Consider the following 19,701-nt stretch of genomic DNA (forward strand, 5'->3'; position numbering starts at 1 on the left):
TCGGCGAGTTCAGGAGAGCCCCGGCTGGAGCAGTGCGAAGGGCTGCAACAGGTACGGGGAGCGGAGCGGGCTGGTCACAGCGGGAGATTTTAGAGGCAGGGAGGGGACTGTGAGAGTACTGTGAGGACTGGGCGTGAGGAAGTTGGAAGCAGCTTGTGTACTCCATCTGGTCTCTCTGTTCTTGACGGTGGCCTCTGAGAGTGTCCTTTCCACTTAAAAGGAAAAGTGGTCTAGAAGGGAGGAGATCAGAGTTTTGCTGGAGGCATCTGCAGTGGGATGTGCAGAGGGCGAGCAGGAAGGCTCAGGTCCTGAGGGAACCCCTGTAGTGCAGAAATCCCGGGTGGGACACACGCTTGTAGAACCGTTTTTGATTCACCCTCAGACAGGGTCAGTGGGTGAAGCGTGATGTGTATTCTGCCAGCTAAGAGTTGCCAAAAAGGCCTCTCTTTTGCTTGCCCAAAAAGAAAAGAGGCCTTGTGGTTTTTTGAAGAGTGAAACAAGCTGTGTGCCTTGCATGGGAGGAGAGGGCTCGGTCAAGGCTGGCAGTAATCAGCCGCTTTTTCTTGGGGCACTCGCTGAAAACCCAGTGTGGGCTGGAGGCGGTGACGCCTGCACTGGCTGCACTTCCCGCACCCTCCGCTAGTACCTCCTTCCTTCCTACGATGTGTTCCTAGGAGACAGGGCGGTGGGGTTCCTCTGCTCTGGTGGTCCAGAGTCAAAAGCAGTGTTGGTCCCAGTGTAATCAGCTGTGCACATCTGGGTGCAGTGCGTTTCCCCTTTCCCCCGTGACAGCTTTGAGCCTTTTGTTGGACAAGAGAGGAAGATAAGGCCGTTGCCTTTCTGCAGCTTTATACAGCTGGGGAGATGTGGTTATGAGCCATGTCCCATTTCACCAGCAGCACTTAGGTTCTTACAGTATGGGATTCCTAAAATGAAACAGTTGTTCTGAACTCAGGACGCATCTGGGATACTGAAAATCCCTGTTTGGGAAATGTTTCTTCAGGAGGGAGTTGTGGAGAATGGGTCTAACATTGCATGAGCATGTAGATTTGAAAAATATTCCCAAGGGTCTTATGCCTCTTGTGCCTAGATCACTAAAAAGAAGAATTCAGACTTAGTAATGAGTCTTTGTGCAGCAGGCTGCTCCTAGCATTTTTGGTATTGGTGACCTTCTAATTGACTGAAATTCTGCTAAGCTATCAGAACAAAGACGACCCAGGAAAGAGATGTTGGAAGAGTTGGAGCAAAATGAAGACAAAAGATGTGAATAATTGTCATTCACATTAGTAATTTATGTTGCATACAGTATGTTCGAAGAAGTATTAGTGCTTCAACTGCTGTTATATTTCCAGGGTTTGTTTTTTTTGTCTACACAACACTTGCTCAAGGACTAAAGGTTCACAGAAGGACTCCTGCTTTGTTTGCAGTTAATAGTCATCCAGCTTGTAGAGGAAATTCTCACTGCATTGTTGGACTTCATGCTAATAAATTTTAATGCACCTTCAATGTTTTGGGCCTCAGGGTCATTCAAGTCAGGGCCACCCTCCTTGAGCTGCTTCTATACTGACAGTGTTTTCCAATTTTTCCAGTAGTAACAACCCTTTTAAAAATGTAACTATTTTAGTGTAAATTAACATAGTCCTGAGCCTTTTCTGTTAATAAACCCCCCATGCCACTAATTGCATGACAGCTGTTTTTTGGTGGTCTTGTCACCAAAGCAGGTCAATATTTCTTACAAAATAAAAATGCTGAGACTTAAAAAAAGTTTTGAACATGACATGTTGCTCACCCTACAGTTCTTTCCATCAAAATTTCTTTTATAACTCTTCAGGATATTGGCCACACTGCCCGATATGTTGACTCGATAACTACCATTTCCACTGAAAGAATGGAGAAGTATTTTGTTCTTTGCCATGCATGTGGTACTATTCCTGATTTCATAGTTGTTAAAATCTGGTCCACAGGACTTGAAATTTCATGGGTCAGTTATCCTTCCTATTTTAATTCTCCCCAAATTTTTCAGCATACATTGAATCATGTTTTAAAATTACTGATTGGCATGGATTCATAATTCCCTTTTGTATGTTTTTATAATTTATTTACTTGGTTTTGTGTTTCCTAGATGAAAAAAAAAAATTCTGAATTTCCCTCCAATTCTGTCTGTTGAGGTGTGGGAAAAGAGAAGCTTCTGATGTATCTCTTTTTTATCTGGTTTTATTGTTCCTTTGCTGTCTTCTGAGTGATTAATCTCACTATTTTAGTCTTCAAAGAGCCTTTCCAAAGGCTCAATTGTTCACACAACCCAGAGGATTGCAGCCTCTAGTTTTGAAACTCCTCCTTTGAGCAGGACCAGCTTTATCCAGAAGAGTGAGATGAGGCTCAGCAGTTATTATATCCACAACAGAAATTCTTATTCCTGTAGCTGTGCACTTTGTCATGTGGCCAACTTCTCACAGTGCTGCATTGAGCAGAGACCTTTGCTGGGTTTCCTGCAATATTCCCAGATCTCTATTGTGGCTTGATTAAGATAATTGAGAGCTCTACTAGGAATCAACCACCATCAATATATGCAAACCCAGCAGCTTTGCATTTAGCCTATCATGTACAAGAAAAATTGCACAGCTCTGACCAAACTTGGAATTTTTTTTTTTTCCTGTATGGAACTAAGACATCGTTGTCTTGAAGCACAGGTTTAACATAGCATTTTGACCTGTGAAAGTCATATTTATTTTCCTAATACACGTAGTGGAAAGACTTTATTGATAAGAAAGGACTTTGAAACAAATGCATTAAGAGAAAAATCAGCTTTTTTCTATAGCAGGAAGAGGAGGACCTTTATTTTTTTAAAGTAGAGGTACCAGGGCTCAGTTTGGAAGATATGGTTTTAAATTCCAGTGGGTCGTTAAATGAGTTTTTTCTGCTGACATAAATTTGCATAGCTGTGTTGCAGTGCAGATTCTTGCAACTTATTCTGCCCGTGGGATATTATGGCAGAATTCAGGAAACTGCTGTTACAGAAATACATCCCAGTCCCAGTTCCAGAATTGTTGCAAGCAGTAGATACACTTGCATAAGACAAGGATTATTTGGATGACCAGAACTTTTGAAGAAACACATTTATAGTTCTTCTTCTCGTATTAATTTTTTCATGTAGCCTTACACAACACAAATGAATTCTTTTGGCCATGTTTTCAAGATCATGTAAGTATTCTGGATAACTGTTGAGACATTTAATAGTTTCAGTGGTAAACACATGGTGAAAGGATGCTGTTGCCCAAAAAAAATGTTGTCCAAACATGCTGTTGCCCAAAGAAGAAAGTTGTCCAAACATGCCTAGGATAGGTTGGTTTTTGTTTCTTGTTTTTTTTTTTTTTTCTTTTTTAAATAACTGGAATGTCACAGGGTCAAAGCTGTCCAGAGTTATCTGGTGATTGTCATGTAAATTTATATCAGTGTAGGGTTTTAGGTGCATAAACTGTTTTAGTCCCATAACAATTTTTCCTATTTAAAATATTTATATATTTTAAAGATGGAAAAAGACGACCATTAAAAAGCATTGAAACTTAACACATCAAGTTAAGTATTTGTTTAAATAATATCTGTTACTATTTTCTCTTGAAACTATAGATGTTTTTAGGAAGAAACCACCTCTCCTCTGTTCACTAGTAGTCTTTCAGATGGCACTGAAGATTTGAATACTTGGCCTGTGTGGGAAAGGAAATAGCTGAACTGTTCTGGAGTTGTTTTAAGACAAAATGAGTGAAGTGCTCACAAAAACTGTGGAGAACACAATATCAAGGACAAACAAAATTTTTGTTTCTGACAGACTTTGTGGCTGAGATGGTCACAGTGTAAGGTGGTGTTGGCTCCTGACCCCAAGCAAACTGAAGCTGCAGTTCTATAGGCCAGCTAGTCAGTACCTACAGGTTTGTCATGACCGTTCTCTGCTCAGAGCATGGAAATGCAGCCAAATCCCTTTGGTTATGCTTCAGCAGCTGGCAAGATGAGTCCTGTATAATCAGAAATCAACTGCAGAATGGTCATTTTAGTTTGATGTTTTTAATGTTCCCTTACTGTATTGTGCTTTGAGCAAAGCTGAAGATGTTGCAAATACAATATTGGGGTGTTGTTTATAAATTGATATAATTAGGAGCTGGTCTGATCAGTGCTATCAATGTCAGCACGTTCCAAAGAAGGCAGGGCTGTTCATTCAGGCTGGCTTGCCGTGTATTCTCTCAATTTGAAGCTGTGTGAATGTATTTTATATTTTCCAAATGTATGTGTCACATCCTACCTTAATGGTGACAGCATATCACATCACATGACACTGTGTTTCTGTCTTACTGTACCTACACTGGTATCTAATGAATGCTTCTGCACAAAGGCTGTTGTACACTGTGCAGCTGAGTGAGCTCCTGTGTGACTCAGATGCTTTTCACTCAGCCCTTTACCTCTGCAGTTTATGGAAATTTCCCTCCTATTACACTGTGGCCAGGTTGCACTAACCCTGAGTCTGTTCTCAGGGGCAGAGGAGGATTGTGAGACACTCCTTTCTACAGCTGTACAGCAAGGAAATGTTTTTGCAAGCTTGAAGCAAAGGGACTGTTAAATGGTAGGAAGCATCAAGCACTTCTGGGCAGGCAAGGTAAGCCCTGGCCACACATGACCACGTGTAGCAGACTTTTAAACCCTTTGCCACAGCAGTTTATGTCCATTACATCAGTCGTGCTGTAGAAATACTGTCCTTTACATCTTGAGACATTCCTTCTGTTGCAGCTGCTCATTTGCTGAGTTTCCTCCATGAGTTGTGCAGCTTTTCAGTTTTAACTGGTTTAGTAATCTTCTCAAAAGGCCCAATACTTCAACCTTGCCAGTCAGGAGGAGAGCCTCTTGGCTGTGCTAACTCAGTTTGTGCCTCCCTCTTTGTGTATTGACTTCCCGTCATCTCTGAGATTAACTTAAAATAATTCTTGCCTTTAGTAGCCCTTTCCAGTTTTCTCTACTACCTTTATAGCTTGTTCGTGCTGTGCTTTTCCTTTTCTAACTTAATTTTTTTTTTCTTGTTTAGAAGAACCCTGTTGATATACAGTATTAGGATCTCTGCTGGAAACCAGTAATACGTTAATTCTGGCTGAAGTATTGGCTCCCTGCATCTCTGACTGGTTCCTCAGGAAAAGATGGAGATAGATACTGATATCTCTAGTTACTCTGTTGAGAAGCCTACCATTTTGCAAAACACTTAAGAATGTGCTTGATGTCAAAAGTGTGTCCATGGAGTTGAAACCAGCAAGGTGCTTCATGTTTTCTAAGTTAAATCACTTAGGCATAAGCTTGCCAGCTCCGTATGCCTTCAGCTGGGTAATAGAAGTACAGGAGTTGTTTTATATTTAAGACAGCAGATAAAAGTGGCCTTTTGAGAAGTGGAACATTCCTTTAGAAGGAATCACAAGCAACAGTCAGCTACTTTTAAGGTGGATGGCAAAAGTGTGTTCATGAAAAAGACAGATGTGGAGGCTTGTTCTGTGTTTACATATAAGCCCAAGTGAGCAAGTTTGTTTCTTTGACTAATGAGCTGCTTTTCTAAATATTATTGAACATAGTGCCACATTGTGAAGTGTAGTAGCAAAAATGATGGAAAGAGTTGCTCTAATTGCAAAGTTATACAATAGCTGGGGTTTGGTTTCTGTGTCTGTTTTGCCAAGGAGGTAAATTGTACCTGGTGTGGTTTACTTTATTATCCATACTGGATGGGACAATGACTCTTCCCTCTCTCAGTTGTGCATGGCAAAGGAGACCAGGAGAATTAGCCTATTGGTAGCTCATTAAGTAAGTGTCCATCCAGGCTCATGACTGAGCATGAAGTTTCTCATGGTTCAGAGTTAAATGTTACAAGGGAATAAAATTCTACTCACTAAATGATAGTGAAAACACAGTAGGAGGTATTTTGTTCAGGGAGTACAAGCTATTGTCCTACCCCTGTCCAGAAGGCTACATACATCAAACAGAGGATATCTTCCTTACATTCCAGCTAAATCAATGTTATTTCTTCCAGAATACTGCTGCTTCCGTTTCTAGAGATAAAAAAACATAGCTCACTGCCAGGAGATAATTCCTTCTCTTGGGCTTTCTGTCCTTGACCAGTAGAAGTTTTTATTTTTCTTAGACAAGGAAACCTTTCTTTATCCCTGGAAGATTAAATTGTCTTGCTGGTAGATCTGCCTTACTGAAGAAATGGAGGAGGAAAAGCAGAAAGGGAAGAAATAGAGAAGAAAATAATTTCAAGGTATCTTTATTGTCTCCTATTGTTAGGATGTCAATTACTACCATATATCACCTACACAGCAAACTTGTCATAGCTTGGGGTATCTCTTTTTTTTTTTTTCTCTCCACCTAGTATAAAATGTATCAGTTATCCATACAAAATCTTTTTTTATGGCTGGACTCATCTTGAAAGTATAGCTGTGACGCTCAGAGGGATTTACTTTTTTAACATCCTATTCAGAAGGATGAATGTTAAAAGAACATAGGTTTTTAAAATCCAGTTGTGCATTCCATGGGAATAATTGAAGAAAAGGATGCCCTTTTCGGCTTTTTGAGTTGGCTCTTGTTTTAAGTGCTGGTGCTTCACACTCCAGAGTGGTCAAGAATGGTAAATTCAGCAGTGTATCTGTAACTGTGGGCTCTGATTTAACTGTAACTCTCCTTGTGTAGAGTGATTTAGTTGCTGTAAACATGGATTTTCCAAAATGGTTTTTAGGAGTAGAAAGAAGCTTGAGGAACTGAGGAAACCCCAGATTGCTCCTGTAATGGACCAAAAGAGAGCCAGCCCAGCTGCACCCAGCCGGGCGCAGGGTGCGATCGGGGTTCCTGCGCAGTGGCGCGGCTTCGGTGGCTGATTTAGGTGTCCTCACTGCTGACAGACACTGCCGTGTGTGCAGCTCTTAGCAGTGGGCTTACCCTCCTCAGCAATCAGATGTCCAGAGCAGCAGGAGAGAAGGGAACCACTTATTTACAAAATACATCCACTTGCAGACCTAAGATGCAAATCTTTCCTTTTCTTGGTGCTGTGGGAGCAAGAACTGACTTGTGTTCCTTGGAGCCCAGATATTCATCCCACCCTTGGAAGGAGGGGCAGATCCATCACTACACCCTGGCAGTCCTTGTGTGACCCTCTGAGAACAGCTACTGTGGCCAGGAAAAGTTTGTTGGGAGGGCTCCCAGCTCTCCCTGGGAACAGAAGACAGAGGGAGGATAATGAATGGAGCTAAAAGGTGAGAGGTGTCTTCTAGTTCAGCTCTCCCTTGGTCAAGTTCTCCCTCCTTGATCTGCCTAGTTCTTATATAGAATCAGTCCTCTATTTCCTTCCTATTAGAGCTCCATCCTACTTTACTGTCCCTTCCAGTCCGTGGATTTTAATTCTCTTTCAAGTCTGTTTCACTTGTATTCTTTGCTTTCATGACTCAGGACTTTTTTTTCCTCATTTCCTTCATGGTATGTCATTTCTTGTGGCTGGAACAGTGTTCTTCTTCTCTGAAAGGAAACATCAGTCCAGCAGGAGGATTAAAGGAGTTTTTAAAATAAATTCATAGGGAGTCTCAATCCGTCACAGAAACTGGAAGAAAATGGCAGCAAGTTTCAATTCTAGTGAGCTTTATTTCTGTATAATATAATTCATAATGTTATCAATATCTATAAAAGCAAAAAGAAAAGTCAACAGTAAGAGTCACCAAAAAAAAAAAATCAAAAGCCCTGTAAAAGATATAAAATTAAACTTCAAAATACTTTAGAAGAGGAGGAAGGACCAGAACCCCAAATAGCAGGCTATTTTGGGAAAAAAACAGCTTTGAAAAGGCCTAAAATAAAACAAAAATACGGAAGAAGCTCCCCCAAACCAGCAAGAGAAGTCCCTCTAGGCCAGTTTAAGTGAATAGGTTAGGAGCTGAAGAGGAAGAGAAAGTTAAGCAATTTTTGTTTATGTTCTATGCAGAAAGAAGAAATAACCACAAACTTTCCTCTGGGTAAAGGGGATCAGAGAAGCACTGGCAATACAATTTGATTGTATTGCTCAGGCAGCATTTAAAAATACACAAACAATCTCTCAGCTTTCTCCTCAAACTTCCTCTCTGTCTTTAAATAACCAAAACACCACAAAACCACAACAAAATATAAATCTCAAAAATGAGCCATCAAAATGACAGATTCTTCTTTAAGCTTACTTTTGGAGGTTTGATCACAAATCCTCTTCTGCTGTTATGAACATGATTAAAACCATAAGTACTTCTTTCTATACCACTTTGAAAAGTAAACAATTCAATGGAGAACTATAATTATAAAATGTTCCATGCTCTATTCTCATTTAACACTGCATTTCATACCAGCTACAGCTGCTATTACCAGGGTAAGGATTTGTATGACCTCTGTCCAATTTCCCACAAATGGAATATTTTCTGCCACCACTGTGGACCTACAACTTGTGGCATGGTCCCAGTGCCTTGAAGACTTATGACTTTTGCTTAAAAGAAAAGCAGAACTGAATGAGCTTTTGATAGCAGAACATCAACAAAATAATGATAAGTTTCATCAAGAGACACACCACATTTCGTTTCTTTGTCATAAGCATGGTTATCACCATTTTGCCTCAAAGAATATTTTCAGGTTATTGGAATCTGCCTGACTTCCAACTTAAGTAGCAACTTTATTTATTTATTTATTTATTGAGGCAAATGATCATTTGCCTCTCTTCTCGTGTGTAGCAGTCTCTGCTTCACTGCATATTACAATTGTTACCTTAAATGTTCTGCCTTGGGCCTGTGCAGCATTATGGACTGGTACATTGGAAACAAGGAGTGCTTCTTCCAGTTACACAGCTAAGCCAGCAAGGAAATGGGTGAATCTTTCCTTGTGACCTGTAAGAGAAATGTTGCTGTTTCCCTGTTCCCAGCTAGCTAAATTGTTTCGACTCTGGGACAGATTTGATTCAGGAAGTGAGGAAAAAATCTCAGACAAAACAATGATTCTTAATTTTATTGATGTGTCAGGTTGTTCCCACGTCAGAGTTGTTATTTCTGCTTGGGCCCACTTTTTCCTTTTGCTGGTAGAATGTTAGGCGTGTAAGGCTAGTGCATGTTACTAATATTAGGGCATTCAAAACTTCTTTCCTTATCATATAAGTAAATTCTAGGTTTGCCTTTTCAAACCTCAGAAGTTTAATTTTGCTGTGTGTTTTCACAATGCCATCTTAGTAAGCTGAGTGGTTTGATTTGAGTTAGTTCTAAATGTCATTCTGCAGAAACAGGGAAACTGAAGGTATCTATCCCAGGCTAGAGAAGTAAAGACCAAGATGTGTGACCATTCTCTGGAAGGCCCTGGGTGTGTCAGATCTGTATATTCAACTTCAGAGATCCCTGATGGGATGCTCAGCTCTTACATGATACCACTCGCTGATAGGCTGCCCTTGCAGAATTCTGCTAAGCATAGTAAGGTACATATTGTATGAGAATAAAACCAGCTCAGCTTTATTATTGACTTGCATGCCTGGTAATGAATAGAAGGAAGGCACACACCTTCATGAACAGAGAAATTTAATATAGTCTCTTCCTGGAGTTGCACCAGTGGGACTGAAAGTTTATTTCAGCATTCCAAGGGCAATAAAAAATCTAAATTTAAACTCAAAATGTACTCAAAAGAGTACCCAGAGGCTATGTACTGTTCAAACTTTGTTAAGGTCATAACTGCTTATGTAAAGTTAGTTTATACCAGCTAGTTAGGCATTGTTTTTGAGCAGCATCTCTATTACTAGAAAAGACAGAGCAAGAGGAGGGGATGCATCTGAAAGTTCAGCTCTGCTTTACTGTTACATTTAATTCAGCTCCTTACTGCCTAGTGCAGAGCTGGGTGGAGAGATTTGTAGCTCTTAACCTGTGTTGTGCAGACACCTTTAAGTCTATTCTGATCCATTCCCATTGTTAGACATCTCAGGTATTTGGGGTTTAAGGGAAATACGAAAGGGAGAGGTGAAGGAGATGCCAGGTGAAGGTTTGCTATAGCAGGTAAACTCCTGTTAGTTATAAACTAACAGATTGGGAGGACTGAGTGTGAACAGTAACCAGGTCCTAGCCCATGAGCCCTCAGTTCAGAGTTTCCCTGGTCCATTGTGTCTTGTGAAACCTGTCAGCCTGACATAGCAGAATTGAACATTTCAACTTTTCTTGGAACAGATATCAACGGGAGTGGCCATGGGATGTGAAAAGTGCTGCCTCTCTGACTTCTGTGTGAGAAAACCACAAATTTTCAAGCATTTAAAATACAGTTTCTGGGTGTCCCTTTGGGTAATAATTAAAGTTACTAGCCATGTTTGTTTACTCTCAGTTTGTTCATTCTTTGAAATAGTTCTGCTTCAGGAAGCATGCCCAATATTTAAGATATTTGATATCACAACAAAGACTGAAGAAGACTAATTTACATAAAAATACCACTTATTATTTGGGAAAGGTCAAAAAAAGTTTCAATATGTTTGAAGACTAATATGCATAAGATGTAATCTCCAAAACTGACAGTCACTAAACCTACAGATAAGTACACAAAAAACCCAGTTGAAGAGAAATCCTTGCCTTTTATAAGCAATAAGATATATTTACAAGTCATCTAATATGTTTCTCTTTATAAAGGTTTCCATTTCTTTTTGTTTCTTCTGCTTCTTGCCAGCTCCTCTTTGCTGTCAGCCCCTGTTTTAGGTACCCTCTGTCTATTTTACCTGCCTTCCCAGATGTACTTAGAACTTCTTTCTTCTTTTGATATCTGTTTCACCATGACTAAGGCATCCTTATAATTTCCTACACTTTTTGCACTCACTGGAATTCAGCCATTAGCATTGTTAATTTTTTTTCCAGTCTCATAACATTGTTTTACCAGAGTTACAGGGTCCAGTCTAGGCCTTTGTGCACTGAAATTCCCAATAGTCAATTTTCTTTTGGTGAGTACACACTTGGGATTTCCTCTGATATCTGTTGTTGTCCAGGTTTCCAACTGTGAGAGCCACAGCTGACTCAATTTCCTGAAAACACCACATAGTTTATTTTCCTTGACTATCCCACTCCACACATACTACATTTGTAGTTTCCTTGAGGATTTTATCAAAGCATTTTTATAAGATTATGTGTCTTCACCAATATGGCTTTCCAGCCATGAGCAAATGTTAGCTATTCCTAAAATGTTTGCATGCATGTTTCTACAGTACTTGCTACAAGGATCTTAAAAGATAAATATTTACTACTCAGTAAAACTGTTACTTTAAACTGTGGATGTGCTAGAGCCTTTTGTGGCAGGCTTGGATTCTGTTCAGATTGGACAAACATCTAGGTGTTTCTCATTCTTCCCAACTTTATTTAGGCATTTATGAGAAAAAGCAGATTTTTATTTATCTTAGTTTCTTTTACATGTGTTATTTTTTGCTCCAATTTTAATAGTCCGAGAACTCTGGAAAATTCAAATTTTCAAAGCAGATGAAACATCAGCCTTAGAGGCTTCTCTGGGACAGAGCTGTTTCCTCTAACTCACTGAAGACATTGCTTCAGGGAGAAAAAATATATTTGTTCTCCATGGCACTTCATTATTTGGCTTCCTTGAAAGACCCATGTAAGGAGATGGTTGCTTCTGACAGCAGTAGCAGTTGCTGCAGTCCAGATGAAGAATCTGACTGTGGTTCTAGGATATGTGACACAAACAGTAGCATGGATAACACTGCTGTTACATGGTAAGCAACTTCATTTATTTGCATGCTATACTGATAATTTCATGTTGGTATCATAATCAAATACTCATTTATTTTTAGCTGCATGGCTTGCAAGTATTAGCAAGAAATCCAGATTTTTGGTTTCCTTATAATTCTTGTGTAGTCTTTATATTGTGTGTTCTTCTCCATAATCTCATGGATTTATTTTTACTCACAGGACCAACAGTGGCAGCTCCCTATCTTTAGATTTATTTCACAAGAGTGAACACAAACAAGAGAAGTGCACAAATGCAGCCGTGTTCCCAAGAATGGCACAGACTGACAAAGGGCTTGGTGAATGTCCTACCAGCCACATGCACATTTTACCAAGACTTCATAACACCTTTTGGTTTTATGTGAACATGGTGCAGTGTGTGGTGCTACTTACACAGTCCCCAGGAAATGTATAGAGATGTAGTTATTACTTGCCATTAAAAATTGCAGATCTCCTAGAAAAATAAATTCACCTTTAGTATCTTTTCCCATCTCTTAAACAATATTATAGTAATTAAATTTTAATATGTAAGTTCTTTGTAGGTCATTAGTGGTATAACACTGCATATATGTGCCTGCTTCAGAAAACAATTCAGTCCATAATCTCATAATGTTCATTCTACCTGGCAGTTTTATTTGAACTTAATTTCTTTTTCGCCTCATGCTGTTACCCCAAGAGTTATGAGACAGGCATCAGCTGACAGCACCAGGGGATGGATAGGTATTGGCAATAGCATAAAAGCAAAAGGGGAGGAAAAAGAATAGCTATTGTAGCATTTATCAGTATTCTATTAATAGTCTGCTCAGACACAACTGTGGAATAAAACAGACATTCATACTGCAATTTCTTGCAAAGGTTGAAGCTATTCATCTGCATGGTTACAAGGCAGAAGTCTAAACCTTCCAGATGTTATAGCTGTTTTATTGTATTATTAGTATCAGAGGAAACACCTTAAAAAAGCCATTGCCTTAGGTGTAAATACTCTACCGCATTCCCTTTGGAAGGAATACAGATACAGACAGCCATGCTTCCTAGAGTGCTTTTTCACATAGTGTCTTTACAGTTTGAAATAAAATTATAGCCAAATATTCCAAGCAGGGAACTGGGCCAAGAGTCTTTTGGTTTAGGGCTCAATTGATCATCCACTGAAGTGGACGGAAAGCCTCTTGTTGTTTCAGTGAAGGAGAATGTTTTTGCTATGTGTAACCAGGTAGAGATAAGCTCCACAAGAGCTTATGTTCTTTTTTTACTGTAAAAGAGACTGGAGCAACAGGATAGGAAAGGTGCCCAGAGACAGCTGCCAAGCCTGCGAGTTGGGAAACCCACCCAACCTACTGCTCTGGGAATGGCTGTGATATCCATGGAGACCTTTGTAATTCTGATTTTTGGGCAGCAGCTGTGCTCTTACCTGTGTTCTCGTCAGTGCCCTCACGGAATGTACACTTTTTTAGGCTGAAACAGAACTCCCTATTTGGGTCATGGGCTGGTTTCAGACCATGTAACTCTGCTGTCCTGAGACACCTGCGTTAGGAGCTTGGGAGCTTTCAAGTAGAGACACCTGACTTGGCCTCTGCAGGTGTCTCATTCTGTCTCCTTGATATTACGGAGTTTTTAGGGCAGCTGCTTTCTTAATTAGGCGCCTCATCAAGTGTGATCTGTTAGGGGAGTGACATTGGGCTTTGTTGCATAGACAGTTATAAGGGCAAACTTGTGAAGACAAAGTCGGGGGAAAATAAAGAAAACTACGTCAAAACAAACAAACCCCACGAAAAAGCAAAAACCACACACACACAAAAAAAAAGGGTTAGGCACTTATTGGTTCAACATTAGCCAGCCCGTGACCTATTCCTACTTTTCTAGTGGAGACATTACACATACAAACTGAAACAAATTTAACATTTTCTTTCAAGTTGATACTCTCAGATTTTGTCCAAGGTCTTATTACAAAGAGCTCGCTTCTTCCTTTGTTACAATGTGATTGTTAAGCAAGGAGAAAGAATTACAGCTAATAATGCAGGTTGCCAAAGATGGCATTTCAAAAGGCCCAAAATAGTCCTCAAAACTGGTTGCAGTTACCCAAAAGTTTCCTCAAAAAAAAAAAAAAAAGGGGAGGTGGGGGAAATAATTTAAGTAAAATGCTTTTCATGTACTCAAGTATTTCATTTTTGTGCAAGTGAGCTCAGTCAGTCCAGTTTATTTCAAGTTTTAAGATGTATAGAGAGGATTAAAAATTACTCTCCCCCCCTTGAACATTTTGAATTTCAAAAATGAGCTATTATGTTAAAATTATTATTGTAAATCCTAGTTGAGAAAATGCATAGCATATTTTACTTATTTAGAAAAGCTGTGTTTTCCTACAACTGTTTAAAGAAATGAATTTTTTTGTTTTGAGAAATCCTGGATTCTGAAATTAAAACTGCCATTTGATTTTCAATTGGAATATTTTATTGTTGCAATGGTACAACAGAGGTAGTTAACTGGGATCCTTTATAAAACCTACTTAGTCAAAATATTAGGACACTGAAGTGGGTTCAGATTGCACTGGAGAGTGCTTGCCATGTTCAAGAATCTTGGCAGAGAAAGGAAGAAGAAAAAAATAAGCAATGCTATGTCAGTGTTCCCATGTGTAAGGTTTAGGTATTATTATTCTATGTATTTCACATCATGTGTTCTTCTCTAGTCAGTTGTGTATGTTTAGATTTTGCAAGCTGAGTGAGAACATTTAAAAAAAGTACAGCTTTCAGGTGGAATGGTTTTCCATCCCTAAAAGTTATGAGTGATGATCAGATTGTATTTATAAGGACAAGCAGTATTTGGTAACTCTGCAGTAATTACACTAATGTCTCCTCATTTTTGCTGTTCTCACTAGCCAATTTTTGCTGTTCTCACTAGCCAGCCCTTGAAAGGAAACATTTTGTGTGCACGTTTCTGTTGTCTGCCTTGTGCCAGAAAATGCATGTAAAATGCTACCCTGTCTGACACCTACTTTGTCTCCAGTGTTTTCCTTTTGTAAATGACTTCCCAGCTGCATGGAAATAGGAAAAATGTCTCCTGTTTCAAGCAAAACTTTCAGCTTTCTGGAGGTTATTCTTGAAGTCAACGGGAGGGAATCTAATTCCACTTGTTTTATGTGAGATGAACCAGCTTGAGAAATTCTGAGAATCGAACTTAGCTCTCCTTTACTTAGGTGAAAGTTTCTGGCAAGCAAAATGCATTGATGAAATGAAATTAACCCCTCCACCCCCAACTCATGTGGGAGATATTTTGAAATACACTTGTTTTCATCCAGTTTTATGAACATTGAGATTTCCACTGCCTTAAAGCTCTAAGAGGAAGCTTTCTCTCTTTGGCAGCTGAAGTAAAAGGAGACACTGTTGTAATTATGAATGACGAATTTAAAATTTAAGATTAAAAATGTGAAATAGAAACCCAGTTACAAGACAGTAAGCTCTGCTGAATGCACTTTTGTATTGCAATATTTTAGAAAAATCACTCACTAAAGATTTTTTTTCTGCAGAAGCATAAGAAGATAATTCCTTTTTTTGACATGCTTTACCTTTGCAAAGTTTCTGGGCTGTTGACAGGTACAACAAGACATGTGCTACACTTACATGCTATTAGCGCAGCAAGCTTTGAAAAATGTCTAAGGCATTGGCATATCTGACAATTTAGGGTATTAGTTAACAGTAAGACTCTGTAAATAGAGTGAATTTTAGCTTCAACTGCTGACTTGAGCATTCAGTCAACATCTGCAGTACAGGGCTGAACAACAAATAATGTCATTTTATGCTATAGAGATGGAAGTTGGCGTTATACAGTGTGTATGGTTCAGCCTTAGAGCAATGGTAATTGCAATGTATTGAAGTTTTGCATTGTAATAAAAATAGAGACCATTAGTGGATACCATTTATGTCATTAGTATTTAGTGGCTGTGTGTTGCAGCTTTTTTAGTGCTCATAAAACTGTCTCTGCTTGCAGATATGTGACAGCACTGATATAAATTTAAATGTTTAGAAATCCATAAGACATTAAATATAGATAGTAAATAGGGGCATAACATTATGGACAGAACCTTAATAATTTGGCACACAAATGTTTATATATTTGCATGTCAAGTGCAGAAATTAGCATTATGGTGCTCACATTTATACTACAGATTAACTTGATTAAACAAAGAATAACAAGTGAATTAAAACTGAGGCACATCATGCAGAAGCAGCAGAGAATACTTTCAGGTCCCCAAAAGGGAATTTGTGATGTTGAAATGTATATCCTCTACATACATCTGGTGGGATATTGATTTTTCTCTTCATAGACTTTTTACTAGTTACAGCACCTGTTCCACTAACTCGTATTACAGTTGTTCTTAAGAAGTGATTATGATAATTAAACAATAAAAAATATAATAAGTTTGTTAGGGAACCCTAAGATAGAGATTGGCTGGCACTAATTTAACAGTTGTGGAGCCAGCCAGCACAGGGAAGGTCGTATGGTGTCTAGCCCAAAAGAGCAATATCGTCAGAAAATTGGAGGCTGGTGTGAGGGCAGGGAAGGAGCTGGCTGAAGAAAGCCTTCAGAGGATAGGGTGGAAAGGAGTCCAGGAATAAAGCACAGGAGAATTTCCCTGCATTCCAAGTGTTATGCATGAGACAAGTGTGCAAGTCATGGTTTGGGCTTCCCAGTATATAATTTTTGTTCAAGCAATTTGGAAGCTTGTTTGATTTCCATGCAGCAGATCTCTGGGAAAGCTGTCTTCTTCCTTTGGTTTAAGGAATGTCACTTGAATTCTGCTAGCAGTTACTCTAACATCTTTAAGAGGTTCCCACCAGAGTTGATTTTTCCTCAGGAAGTTCCCACCATGGTTGATTTTCCTTTAAGAGGCTTCTCTTTGTGCTTCACTGACCCTGGTTTCTGTGTCAGTGATGGATTTGAAGCAAGAGATTCTGAGACTTGTGTTCTGCACACTCCATCCCCATTGTCCTCAGCTCTGACCTTTACATCCTGGAAACACCCTGGAGATTTGTCACAGAGCTCTCAGGGGATTTGGAAATCAAATTGTACAGCACTAAGGGAGAACACAGAAAACTATAAAAACACTTGGGTCATTAAGAGTGAAGTGACAGCAGGCAGTGTTAGAGTATGAATCTTTCCAATTAATTTTCTCTTCAGAGCACTTTTCGTAACATTTTTAATTCTAAATTAGTATGAATTCTTTGGCAACATTAGTTGTGTCTTTCAAAAGAAAAGAAAACCTTTGCTAAAACTTCTGAATCTCTTGACTAAACAATGATAGAGCCCTGATTTCTTTGAATCCTTATAGTTGGGAAAGGTGATAGTGGGAATCTACATTTGCAAAAACCTTGTGGCTTACATTAATAGTTGTTAAGGTTATAAAATGAGATGCTTTTCAGAAGCTTAAGTAATAAGCAGAAGTAAAACATAAGCTTTCTGTACAGTGAATATAAATAATTCTTTCTGTAGCTCCTAGTATTTCTTACAATCTAATTATGGAAAGTGTTAAACTGAAAATCATAGTGCTCCTTTTAAAAACATATTTTTTTGTCTGTTTATCCGTTCAAAACAGACCAAAATGTAAATCTGTAAAATGCTTTCCATCTTCAAAGCAGCTATTTATATTCTTCTAAATTCTGAAATCTTTTTGAAACTTTCATTTTTATTTCTGATTGTGGGATTCAGTGTCACTTCTTAGCACATTGAATGCTGATGGCTTTGAACATACAGTATGGCACAAAGCGATAACTTGTGCCTACTACCCTGCTGAGAGGCAATTCTAAAGGAAAAGTGATTTTTATGCTGGAGTTTTGGCTGATTTTAGAATTAGGGGAAATATTAAAGAGCATTGCAAAATATTTTCATTCCCCCATACACCACTAAATTGTTTGTTACCTTATTTATCCCAGTAACAGCAGAGGCTGCTTTCTGAAGCTATTCTTCACTTAGAATTGTACTAAACCCACTAAGTCCTAATACAGGTGACAGATAAGTTTTGCAGTAAAGAGCGTTACTCTTGACTGGGTCTGTGCCCACTTATCAAAAGCATATGTAAAGGGAGAAAAATATTAGAATTATATAAGAGAAATGGGCTCCCTTAAAACTATTGTGTCATAAGGTAGAAGGCAAAAGACTGTTTGGATTTCTGGTAAAGCGTGGGTGAACCTGAAAAAATGCCATACTTCAAGGTATTCCTACTGGAATAGTTGGATTAACTGTAGTTACCATAAAACCTGATACTGAATTTGAGTGTAGCATATTCCCTTAAGCAGGACAAGTAGATGCAATGTTTTGAATTGGAAATGAATGTTGAATTGGTGGTACTTGAAAGTACCAGTAGGACTGTGCAAAGCATATTTTCATGATAATGTGTTTTCCTGTGTTTTCTAACATCTATTTTTTAAGTTCACTCTTGTTCTGACTGCTGTCTGATACCTGGTATCTAGCTGCTCTCTTGTACTTCTATCTTGCAGGTAGACAATGAACCATCATAGGTTCTTACAGGGCATTCAGGCTTATTTGATTACCCAGATTACTATGGGTCACAGCTGAGATGCATGAGAGGAGTTTAATAGGAAAGCTCATCCAATATAGGCTCTGCTGTTCTCACTGCTTCTTATTGCTTTCATAAGAAGGGAGGGAGATTATTGAAAGACATATTTATAAAATATCCAGTGCAGTGCAGCTACACTCCAGGTTTATGCCAAATTAGGTGTTGAACCTGAAAGAATTCGGGCATCTGCTGCAGTGCAGATTACAGGTCACTGGGTGACCTCACTCATGTAGGTTGGCCTCCTCCTGCTTTGTTTAATCCATCCACAAAATTGAGAAAAACAAGGACCTTCATGAAGAAACAGGTATGCATCTGGGCACAGCTGCCCTGGGTAAATAAATTACAAGAAAGCAGAGGCTCAGCTGAAGTAATAATAAAGAGGAAATATAAGTGTCTGTCTCCCACACACATTTGCCATTAGCTTAGTGGCATTAGCTTAGTGGTGTGCCCTGTTTACATTTATTGGGCGTGTTTAGTCTCACTAGACTTCCAGCAGAACAGATCTGGGGTCATCTTTCTTCCCTGCAATTCAGTGCATGAGAAACACTATGTGGTTAGGTTTATTGGAGGGAACATAGGCTTTAGTGACTTGTGAATGAATCAATAAAGCATGTTCCTGTAGGTTTCTGAATTGTCTATTTCATTAAGAATGGAATTGGACAGCAGAAGATCAATTTCTGTGGCAAATCAGAGGGGTTTTATCAGACCTTTGTTTAAACTGTGGGTTTTTGAAGTCAAAAAGCTTCATCAAAAATATTATACAGGATTTAAACTGCAAAAAGGATCATAAATAGTTTTTCCTTTTTCAGAAGATATTTTCGAACTCAGAATTACATGAGACTGATCTTTAGCAATGCCCAGAGTTGACTAAATGAGTGGAAAATGCAAAGCTCCCACATCTGAGGATCATGGTTTACAGAGTACTAGATATGGTGTTCATTAAAAGATATTTGGAAGGGGAAACATTCACAAAGGAATGTTACTGATAAGGTTATAACTGAGAACTGTGTCTTTGTAGATCATAATTGCTTACAGCAACTCTTGACAATTGACATGTGATTGTTATAGAGATATGGAACAGTCTTAAGTTTTGGCAGAGAGCTGTATAAATCTGCTTATTTTTGCAGATTATTTTTGCACCATGTGGCTGTGAAATTCTGAAGAAACTTACCTTTACAGATGGGTTTGTCTGAAAATTCTTTTCCTTCATGGCACATCCAGGCTTACTCAAGTGTGGTAGTGCACCTTGACAGTGTTGTTTTAGGACAGTATAACTTGCTTGTAGGTAACACAGTGTTCATCTTGGAGCCAGGGCTTTTAGTACACATATGTATCTTTCTAGCATCCTGAATCAGTGTTAGTTTCATGGAT

The 19,701-nt window shown here is 38.9% G+C and overlaps 1 long non-coding RNA gene across 1 annotated transcript in view; it reads left to right on the forward strand.

Annotated features, from left to right (window-relative positions):
- The window catches only part of LOC108448355, a 29,856-nt gene continuing 10,155 nt past the window's right edge, over positions 1 to 19,701 (forward strand). The window contains exon 1 of the long non-coding RNA XR_001864247.1: positions 1 to 51. This is a non-coding gene — a long non-coding RNA (uncharacterized LOC108448355). The remainder of the gene's footprint in view (positions 52 to 19,701) is intronic.

Source organism: Corvus brachyrhynchos, unplaced genomic scaffold (genome assembly GCF_000691975.1).
Source record: "Corvus brachyrhynchos isolate BGI_N302 unplaced genomic scaffold, ASM69197v1 scaffold26, whole genome shotgun sequence".
NCBI classification, from domain to species: domain Eukaryota; kingdom Metazoa; phylum Chordata; class Aves; order Passeriformes; family Corvidae; genus Corvus; species Corvus brachyrhynchos.